Source organism: Eurosta solidaginis, chromosome 1, assembly GCF_040869045.1.
Source record: "Eurosta solidaginis isolate ZX-2024a chromosome 1, ASM4086904v1, whole genome shotgun sequence".
Classification (NCBI taxonomy): domain Eukaryota; kingdom Metazoa; phylum Arthropoda; class Insecta; order Diptera; family Tephritidae; genus Eurosta; species Eurosta solidaginis.
The window spans coordinates 345382634-345383159 of NC_090319.1; positions in this window are offsets into that span (position 1 = coordinate 345382634).

The window sequence follows — 526 nt, forward strand, 5'->3', positions numbered from 1 at the left end:
GTAATTTTCTGAACTTGAATTGTAGTTTTCTGAATTTAAATTGGAATTCCTGAACATGAATTGTAATTTTCTGAACTTGTATTGGAAAATCTGAACTTGAATAGTAAATTGCTGAAATTGCTTAAATTGGAAATTCTGAACTTGAATTGTAATTTTCTGAACTTTAATTGCAATTTTCTGAACTTGAGTTGTAAATTTCTGAACTTAAACTGGAAAAGGTGTAGTATAGTAAATAAGAACATTTTAACTTCTCTAGACTAGGGATACCAATCCCGGAATTCGGGCCTTTCTTAAGTCCCAGAAATTACGGGACTATTACGAAGTAGTCCTGTAAATGATTAAATGTTCAACATTTTGGTGTTCGCACATTATTTTATAAGGATTCAAAGGATTATATAACTGCATTCTTGAAAATCCTCCAAGAATTCGAAATGCAAATCTGTAACATTATATCGTTAGCTTAATTAACAAAGGCCATAACCAAAAAATTTAAAACTTTACAAAAACGCCCTACCTCAGAATCCGG